Genomic DNA, 10,079 nt, shown 5'->3' with positions numbered 1-10,079 from the left:
CCCTCTGCAGGCAGTAAGGACTGAAGGGTCTGAGTGGCGTACACTCTGGGGATATGAGGAAAGCATGTCAATCCCAGGTTGCCCATGCCCTTGGTTAGGGTGGCGTTGTGTGTGCTGGCATGCAGTGTGCGTGCATATCCACGTCTGGGTGTGCTGGCCCCTGCCCCAGCGCCCAGGGCCTGGTGCCGCCTTTCCATCATGCCCCATGATCTGAGAGATGCTTGAAGTGGGACAAAGAGTCTGGGCTAGCAGCCAGGAACCCTCACTTCTACTCCAGGCTTTTTCTTAGTGACTTTGGAGATCTCCCTTTACCTTTTCTGGGGCTCAGTTTTCTCACTGTAAAATGGCGAGAGGCCATAATCCCTGCAGGGCCACCCCTCGAGGCTGTTGGGTGACAGATGCTAATGGAGGTGTTTGAAAAGTTTGCAAGGCTTGGTCCTGGGGCTTCACAAGGGGGAGGGTGCCATTCCCTGTGTTGTTCAGCTGAAGGACTAGGGGTTGAAAGCAGGTAACCTCCAGGGGGACTTGCATTCTGCCCTACAAGGGGTGTTCAAACCTCCTGGAGAAGTGAAGTGTTCAGAGTTCTGGGGCTGAGATTCAAAACCAATTAACACTACAGGACACGACCTGCCCTTGGTGAGGCTGGGAAAGTCTGTCTACCCATCCCTGCACCTCCCAACCCTTCTTGCCTCCTGGGGGTGAACAGCAGTGCTCTTAGACTAAGGTTGGGAATATGCCTTCTCTCATATTCCACACCCCCAACCCCCTCTCTGTCCTTACCTCCAACTTGCTGTCTTTCAGGCTCACACTTCATGAGTTCAGAGTTTCCATCCTGGGCTGTAGGCTTAGCCAGAGCAAACAGACAGCACTAAAGTCAACAAAACAAGGAAGGTGCGACAGGTGATGTGGAAAAGAAAACTTGGAAGCCACAATGAAGGTGTGTGGGCTGGGCAGGACGCAGCAATGTGTCTCCCCCTTCAGAGTAGCACCCTAGTTCTAAGGCTGGTCATGCCAGTCTCTTGTAGGGTGTCTGAGGAGAGAGCTCATGGTGGTGCCTCCAGGGGATTCAGGTCAAAGGAGTGAAGTTAAATCTTCAGCAGGGGATGCTAGTGCCCAGACTAATGAATGTTGTAAAAAGGATGTGGTGGCTAGGGAGAGGGGGTGCTTCTGACCCTCCACCCCACAGCTACTACTGCTGACTCACAAAGCGAGAGGCTACCTGGGGCCAGGGTTGTGGGTGGAAGCAGGCAGGGAAGGAGTAAACAGTCTGGAACAGGAGCAGGATTGAAAAGTTTGTGGCTCTCTGCCCTGCTCTAGCTGCTCGCCCCAGGACTCAGGATGTTGGAGCCGCAAATTCTGGGATTCCCAAAACACGCCCCCTTGCCCCACCCACAGGTATAGTCCTCCTCCCTGACAACCTATTTCTCTCCCACTCAGGGAAAGGGGAGCTCAGTTCTCTTAACATATATCTGTTGTGCACCTATGCACACTTTGCTGTGCAGGCTGGGGAATCCCTAGGAGGCTGCCTGCCCCAGGTCCTGTCACGCCTGAATCCCCCAGATGCTTTGTGAGCTGACTGCTTGTTTGATGGAGCTAGTGATTGCAGGCAGCCTGGGGCAGCCCCGCCCCCAGACCCAAGGGGGCAACCAGGGAGTCAAGTCCAGATTGCTGAGCGGCCAGGCTGCACTGGGAAGGGCCAAGAGAGCAGACACGCCTGGCTGGAGCAGCTTAAAACCTGGGTGAGGGGCGCCTGGGTGGCTCAGTTGGTTAAGCGTCCGACTTTTGATCTTGGATTAGGTCATGATCTCACGGTTTTTGGGTTTGAGCCCCAAGTCCAGCTCTGCATTAATGGCATGGAGCTTGTTGGGATTCTGTCTCTCCCTCTCTCTGCCTCTCCCGCACTCTTCTCTCTCTCTCTCAAAATAAATAGCTGAAGTTTAGAAAAAAATTGAAAAAATAAAAAACAAAAATAAAGGGCGTCTGGATGGCTCAGTCGTTAAGTATCTGACTTCAGCTCAGGTCATGATCTCAAAGTTCATGAATTTGAGTCCCACATGGGGTGAGCTTGAGCCCTGCTTTGGGTAAAACACGAGTCCTGGTGACCCTGCTTCTCTCTCTTTCCTTATCTCTCTCTCTCTTTTGCCGCTTGCTCACTTGTGCCCATCTCTCAAAAACATAAAAAAATAAAAAGAAATCTGGATGGAAGTCCATGGGCTTTGGTCTTGCTGTCTGTGGAATGAGCATAGTATACTCTGCCCTCAGCCCTTCTAGCTTGGACCTGGCGTCAGGCAAGAGTTGGTCAGGGCAGATGGGGGGATCCAGGTTCCCTTTCTTCAAACAGACATCCTCTCCACCTCTCCACCAAATGTTTGTTCTCTACTGGACACCTGCCATGCCGTGTACCAACTCAATCTCTTCTCCTAACAACCCTGCAAGGTGAGGATTAGTATATCTCCATCATACAGATGAAGACACACAATTAAAAATCTTGCCCAAAGCCACCCACACCAACTAAGAAGCTGAACTGGTGGGAGATGGACTAGATGGGTGATGGGTATTAATGAGAGCACTTGTTGAGATGAGCACTGGGTACGTATGGAAGTGATGAATCACTGAATTCAACTCCTAAAACCAGTATTGCACTGTATGTTAACTAAAATTTAAATAAAAAAGAAGCCAAACTGGATTCAAGCTCAGGTTTGCCTACGATAAAGCCTGAGCTATGAACCATAGCTCGTCACCTGCATCGGGGAGCCTCTCCCTGTGAATAGCCTAACCCCAAACTAGCCCAAGACTCAGGCTCCAGGCCAGGAGGTCCCTGGGTTTTCCACTGCTCTTTTCTGCCACCACCTAGGTCGGCTTTCTCACAAAGCCTCCCTGATCCTGACTCCTCTTTTTGCTCTAATTAAGCAGGTACCTGACACCCCACCACTATCTGACCCTTCTTTTCTAGTGTGGAAGGATTTTAAAGTTAATTTAGGCAGAAATCAAAGGATGAAACCAGAAAGTGAATGGCTGATTGGGAACTTGACAATGGAGGGATCAGGCTGCCACTTTCTGGACCCACTGACTGGTCAGCATCACTAAGCAACTGAATATTGTCTCTGGATAGGACACAAAAGGAAGGCACATAGCATGGTCTACAAAGGATCCTCTGCCCGCCCCCCATTGAACCTAAATAAAATCACACCCATGAGTGCTAACTTCCTGAATATTCTAAAAAATATAGGGAATGGAGGAAAAGTTAAATGACACCACAAAGAAGCAAACAGATAAATCCAGAACATGGACTTCCCACAGAACCATATTTACAAGTCAGTGACATGAACAAATCAGAGGGAGAAAGAGGTGCAGCTCCTGCTTAAGAGAGCACTTACCCAGTGTAATGTGTGACCTTGTTTAGATCTTGACTCAAACAAATTAATACAAAAAGACTTTTTGAAATAATTATGGGTACTCACTAATTCCATGGAATTGTTCATTTCGTTGGATATGGTACTGTGATTAAGAAAATATTCATATATTTTATAGAAGAATATTGAAGAATATAGGAGTGAAATGACATAACGCCGGGAATTTGTTTTAATATACTTAATAAAGGGGCACCTGGGTGGCTCAGGCATCCGGATGTAGGCATCCGACTCTTGATGTCGGCTCAGGTCGTAATCTCACGGTTGTGGGATGGAGCCCCGAGTCGGGGCTCTGTGCTGAGCATGGAGTCTGCTTGGGATTCTCTCTCTCCCTCTCTCTCTCTTTCTCTCTGCCCCTTCCCTGCTCACTGTCTCTCTTAAAACAAATAAGCTTCGAAATACTTCATAAAAAAAAAAGACTGATGAAGCTAAAGTGGACAGAGTTGGGAGAAGTCTTGATGAGGTTGGATTGAAGCAGGGGAAGGTAGACATGTTTGTTAGATGAAGGAGAGAGAGAGAGAGAGAGGACAAGAGAAAGATGTTGGTTCATTTGTTCTGGAGCAGTGGGGTGCCATGTGGACAGGCTTGGGGAGATGGCAGCTTTTGTGCGGTGGGAGAGGGCACTGGGGATGCGCGGGGCTGACTTCCCCATTGGAAACGGAAGGTGCTGTGCCTGCCAAGATGTTCTATTTAAGGGCCTACAAAAAGATGCTTTGTTTTAAAATTTTAAAATGAACTTGTCGGTTGAAGAAAATGTTTTAATATACAACATTGATATATCTGTCTTTAGACCAACATGGTTACATAATATAATTTTTAAAAAATTTTTTATGAAGGAATGGGCCCACAAAGGCACACATGGCAAGGGCCACGAATAGCAGAATATGGCTACAGGGTGGGGAGGAGACTGCCCAGAGATGTAGCCTGAGGGAGGTGGGAAGCCTCGAAGTCTGCACCGTGAGAAACAGTTGCTGTCCCCGGGGACCTCCTCTTCCTGGGGGTCATCCTCCTCTCTCTGTGCTCCATCCTTGGATCTCCCAAACAGAGATGCATTAGGGCATCCTCACGCTGGGCTAGGTGCCAGGACACCTGGGTTTGAATCATCCTGGACCTTAGGCTGTGCCCAGAGCAGAAGAGACTGTCTCTGTGCAGCCCACTCTGGCCCAGCGTGCACCACAAGGACCAGTGTAGGCAAGGAAAGACCCTCCATTGACACTGGGAGAGGCCTGGGAACTGGGAAGGTCCCACCCTGCCTGGGGTCTCTGTGTTCCACTGAGCCTTCCTGGCTGAGGCTCAAGGCCTGTGGGTGCCTGTGTCTCAGTCCCTGTCCACATAGACCTCTCTATAGGCTCTTTGTACAGTCACTGTGTTCCTGGAAAGCTGTAAATTAAATCCCACCTTCACACCGGCTAGCACAGTCATTTTAAGGCTGCTTTCCTGCTGAAAGGGAGCACCCTGTGAGCATTTCCCCTGTGTGCGGGGAGGCCTCAGAATTTAGGCAAAGATGAGGGAAGTGGGAGGTACTCGGGCAGCAGCTGGCTTTACTCTTTTAGAGGCAGGCAGGCAGTCTGCCCCACTTGGGAGCCCCAGTGTGAGTTGGGAGGAGGGAAGAAGCATCAAACTGGGGCTGCCTGGCCTCTGGGTCTGCCTCCTTTCTCAGGCAGAGCAGGAGAGTGGAGAGAGAGCAGCCTGCTCTGGGGGAGCTGAGATGGGCTTCCTGCCCACTCAAGCCCCCTGTTCCAGGCCCACAGCCCCTGACCAGATCAGATAGGGCACGTTCCTGCAGTGAGCTGTCTGCTGACTGGGACCAGGCTGACGCAGGCAGGAAAATATTAACCCAGTGGAATGGGCACATGTTCATGTGTGCATGACTGTGTGTGTGTGTGTGTGTGTGTGTGTGTGTGTGTACCCACACACCCACAGAGAGGTTTTCACATGCAAGACCACACACAGGTAGGTGCACACACACACCGGCCCACTCACACATATACATGTTCACATATAGACACACACAGAGACACAAATGCTTCTTCTTCTTCTTCTTCTTCTTCTTCTTCTTCTTCTTCTTCTTCTTTTAGAGAGAGAGAGCTGGGGAGAGGAGCAGAGGGAGAGAGAGAGCCTTAAGCAGGCTCCAAGCTCAGCACAGAGCCCGACGGGGTGCTTAATCCCATGACCCTGGGATCATGACCTGAGCCGAAATCAAGTCAGATGCTCAACTGACTGAGCCACCCAGGCACACTCAAATACTTCTCACACATTCCAGTTCTTCCCTATTATGAACCGCATGGGGTATACACCTCTGTCAGTATCATCTTCCACCTTCTGTCAGTGAGATTGCCTCCTCTAAGAAGTCTTCCCTGATAACTTTAGCTCATACTGGAAAGTGGCAGGTCTGAGCTCGATGCCTGGTTTCTTTTTTTTTTTTTTTTTTTTTCAAATTTTTTGATGTTTATTTATTTTTGAGAGAGACACAGTGTGAGCAGAAGAGGGGAAGAGAGAGAGGGAGACACAGAACCTGAAGCAGGCTCTAGGCTCTGAGCTGTCAGCACAGAGCCTAATGTGGGGCTCAAGCTCATGAATTGCCAGATCATGACCTGAGCTGAAGTCAGACACTTAACCAACTGAGCCACCCAGGCACCCCTATGCCTGGTTTCTAATGCCAAATTAGGCGTATGACATTGGCTTTAGAGTGGAACAGGCTTAGTTTTTTGAATTCTGGTTCCTCGAATCACAGGATGTTTTCCCTTGGACAGGTGGCTGTGCCTCCTGACCCTGTTTGCCTTAGTCTCTGTCCAGTCTGTCCTGAAGGCCCACATATGACTCTGAGGATAAGAGGCTGAGCTGTGGAAAGGGGAGTTTGGTCACTGGAGAGGGTCAAGACTATACACCATCTTGTGGTATGGTATGTAATTACATACCATCTGCCTGTGCCCCTACCCCTCCGCAACCAAGCCACTTAGTCCCCAGTTCTCCTGGGTGAGGGACCGTGGCCTCCTGGGGCAAGGGATAGAGCCCTGATCTGGATGTTCCAGGTCTGGGAGATCTTGAACAAGTTGTTATCTTTCTCTGAATCTCAGTTTCCCTATCTGAAAAGTGGGTTTGAAAGGTGACAATTACCTGGGCGAGGCTTAAGAGTCCTTTCTTTTTTTGAGGAGAAGGAGAATCTTTATGACTGCAGTGATTTCAGAGAGACCAGGGGCCTTTGAAGGACTGGTACCCATCCCTGCCCCTTCAGCCAGAGCAGCTCCTTTCTTACTGATTGATACATGGGCTACTGAGTTATACACAGGATTTGGTGGCTCAGAAGAGTCTGAAAACCCCAAATGTAAAACAATTTGACTGAAAGTAGTTTATGGGATAAGTAAGTTAATCAAATGGCATGTTGCCTGAAACAAATAATTAGCTGAAATGATTAGTTTTCTACACATCAACACTTTTGGTGGCATTTGGGGGGAAGTTCAGAGAAGTTTTAGCATCTTTTGGCAGTTTTATTTCTTTGTTCTGATTAAAAATTGTTTTCTATTTGCATTTTCATTCCTAATTGGATTTTGAACTGTTGTATGTACCTCATACTGTTCATAATAGGGGAGTATTGGATATATTTAAAACTGGAGACAATTTGGGGCGCCTGGGTGGCTCAGTCGGTTAAGCGTCTGACTTCGGCTCAGGTCATGATCTCACGGTCCGTGAGTTCGAGCCCCGCGTCAGGCTCTGTGCTGACCGCTCAGAGCCTGGAGCCTGTTTCAGATTCTGTGTCTCCCTCTCTCTCTGACCCTCCCCCGTTCATGCTCTGTCTCTCTCTGTCTCAAAAATAAATAAACGTTAAAAAAATTAAAAAAAAATAAAATTGGAGACAATTCTGTGCCATAAAGTCACATACAAGATGTGAATGTAGACCTACTGGCATGGAAAGATATTCTCAATAATGTTTGAGTGAAAAAGTACTTTACAAGATAAGCTTCCTACTACTTATTATTGACAAAGTAGGAAAGGGATGTGATATGTATATACATAAAAAAAAGAGAAGGAAATCTACCAAAATGTTAATAATAGTTGTCATGGATGGAAAACGGGTCTTTTAAGGTTCCTTTGGCTTGTTTGTATTTTAGGCCAAAAAAGAATAAAAGAAAATGATCTGAGATTCATTTTATTTGTATTCTATTTAAAAAATTTCCGGGGGCGCCTGGGTGGCGCAGTCGGTTAAGCATCCGACTTCAGCCAGGTCACGATCTCGCGGTCCGTGAGTTCGAGCCCCGCGTCGGGCTCTGGGCTGATGGCTCAGAGCCTGGAGCCTGTTTCTGATTCTGTGTCTCCCTCTCTCTCTGCCCCTCCCCCGTTCATGCTCTGTCTCTCTCTGTCCCAAAAATAAATAAACGTTGAAAAAAAATTAAAAAAAAAAAATTTCCGCACCAATGATAGACAATTCTATCTGTTCAACTTGCTTGACTTTGCATTCATAAATATTTAAATTTTCAGTTAGGTTGAACATTAATGTCCCCAATCACCAATTTACATTGTAAGATTTTTAGTGTAGTGAGTAAAGGTAGGAAAGTGAGGGGTGTTTGGGTGACTTGAGTGTCTGATTTCTTTTTTTAAAATGTTTTTTGCTTATTTTGAGAAAGAGAGAGAGAAAGCACTGAAAGGGGTGGCACAGAGAGAGAGAGCGAGAAAACACTGGAAGGGGAGGGACAGAGAGAGAAAGAGAGAGAATCCCAAGCAGGTTCTGCACTGTCAGTGCAGAGTCCAACACAGGGCTTATCTTACAAACTGTGAGATCATGGCCTGAGCCAAAACCAAGAGTCGGACGCTTAACTGACTGAGCCACCCAAGTGCCCCAAGTGTTTGACTCTTGATATCAGCCCAGGTCATGACATTTCAGTCCTGAGAACGAGCCCCGGGTCAGGGGTTTGAAGTTCAGCATGGAGCCTGCTTGGGATTCTCTTTCTCTCTCTGCCCCTCCCCTACTCATGATCTCAGTAGAGCATGCAACTCTTGATCTCAGGGTTGTAAGTTCAAGCCCCATGTTGGGTGTAGAGATTACTCAAAAAGAAAATCTTTAAAAAAATAAAATAGGTTGATGAGCACTGGGTTATTCTCAAAGTTTCACTACCAAAAAGAATGTATTGCAGATGAAATTAAAGTAAGAAAGTTAATTTCTGCAAGACGGACTAAATGCTGAGAGATACATCAAAATTTGCAAAACTTGCCCTGTAGCACACTAATATTACCAATTCGTTTTTTTTATTACTAAAATTTTTAAAATGTTTTATTTTATTTTTTGGAGAGACAGAGAGAGACAGAGTGTGAGCAGGGGAGGGGTACAGACAGAGGGAGACACAGAATTCAAAGCAGGCTCCAGGCTCTGAGCTGTCAGCACAGAGCCTGATGCAGGGCTTGAACCCATGAACTGTGGGATTATGACCTGAGCCGAAGTCAGATGCTCAACTGACTGAGCCACCCAGGCACCCCTCATTCTTTTTTTTTTTAAAGAGTGTTTTAAAAAATTTTTTTTCATGTTTATTTTTGAGACAGAGAGAGAGAGACAGAGAGAGAGAGAGCGAGAGAGCACGAGTGGGGGAGGGGCAGAGAGAGGGAGACACAGAATCTGAAACAGGCTACAGGCTCTGAGCTGTCAGTGCAGAGCCCAACATGGGGCTTGAAGCCATGAACCAGGAGATCATGACCTGAACTGAAGTCGGATGCTTATCCTACTGAGCCACCCAGGCACCCCTCTTTTTTTTTTTAATATTTATTTTTGAGAGAGAGCAAGAGAGTGCTTGTGCAAGTGGGGGGGGGGGTAGAGAGAGAGGGGGACAGAGGATCTGAAGTGGGCTCTGTGCTGACAGCAGGCAGCCTGATATGGGGCTTGAACCCATGAACTATGAGATCATGACTTGAGCCAAAGACGGACACTTAACCCACTAAGCCACACAGGTGCTCCTACCAATTCTTTTTCAACCAATTTATCATTTCTACCAAATAAGATTTTGATTTACTGGGCTGCTGTGCCTTCATAAACCTTTTTCTGGGCCTTGTCTGGATGCCAAAAGTAGTTGGATCAGAGGACCTCATATCCTCCAACTCCATTTCACAGATGAGGAAGCAGAGGCCCTGGGGCAGGACTGAGCCACTTCTCCAGCCTTCTGCAAGCCATTCACAGAATGTGTTAGGTTTTCTCACAAGCCCACTGGGCTTCAAATAATCATCACCTTCCCACACCCCCTCGCTCAACTTGGAGGACTCAGCTTCCCTGTCATCTCTTCTAGATGATTCTTGCCCTGCTCCAAGTTGGCTTAGTTACTGCCTATATACCATCTACCTTATCACAGTGTATACTAAGTTATCTGCTGCTTATCTCTTCCAAGAGACAGGGCTGTCCTCTCTACATCTGGGTCTCCAGTGCCTGGCCCAGTAAATGAGCCCAGGGCTCAATCCTTGACTCTGATATGTATCCCAATTCTATTCCTCACCAACTTGATCCCAGCCCAATCCAACTGTGCCCAAGCTCTGACCTATTCCCAGACCCCAGCTTCACTTTTGACCCTTACCTCATCCTGATCTTGACAGTACACACAGGAAAGGAATAAAGGCAGTTGTCTCCAATGTCCAGGGGTACATCTCATCTCTCTCTGAAGGAAGGACTCATTACACTGAGCCCACTTGAGTCTG

The sequence above is a fragment of the Prionailurus bengalensis genome, chromosome D4 (genome assembly GCF_016509475.1).
Source record: "Prionailurus bengalensis isolate Pbe53 chromosome D4, Fcat_Pben_1.1_paternal_pri, whole genome shotgun sequence".
NCBI classification, from domain to species: domain Eukaryota; kingdom Metazoa; phylum Chordata; class Mammalia; order Carnivora; family Felidae; genus Prionailurus; species Prionailurus bengalensis.
This window is presented reverse-complemented; position numbering follows the sequence as displayed.